Raw genomic sequence first — 313 nt, 5'->3', positions numbered from 1 at the left:
ATGTGTGTGTGTGTATGTGTGTGTGTGTGTGAGTGCGTGTTGGGAAAAGGGGTGGATGGATGGACGGAAGGATGGATGGATATACGTATGTACGTACGTATATACCGAAGGACGGACTAACGAACATACACACGGACGAACAGATGGATAGATGGATGGATGGATGGATGGATGGATGGATGGATGGATGGATGGATGGATAGATGGATGGATGGATGGATGGATGGATGGATGGATGGTGGTGGTGATTTCCCATTTTCTTTCTCTACTTTCCCAGGTGGTGAGGTGGGGAAAAGGTCACATCCAGCCACTT

This window comes from Aplysia californica, unplaced genomic scaffold (genome assembly GCF_000002075.1).
Source record: "Aplysia californica isolate F4 #8 unplaced genomic scaffold, AplCal3.0 scaffold00266, whole genome shotgun sequence".
Classification (NCBI taxonomy): Eukaryota; Metazoa; Mollusca; class Gastropoda; order Aplysiida; family Aplysiidae; genus Aplysia; species Aplysia californica.
Note: the sequence above shows the minus strand (reverse complement) of the source record.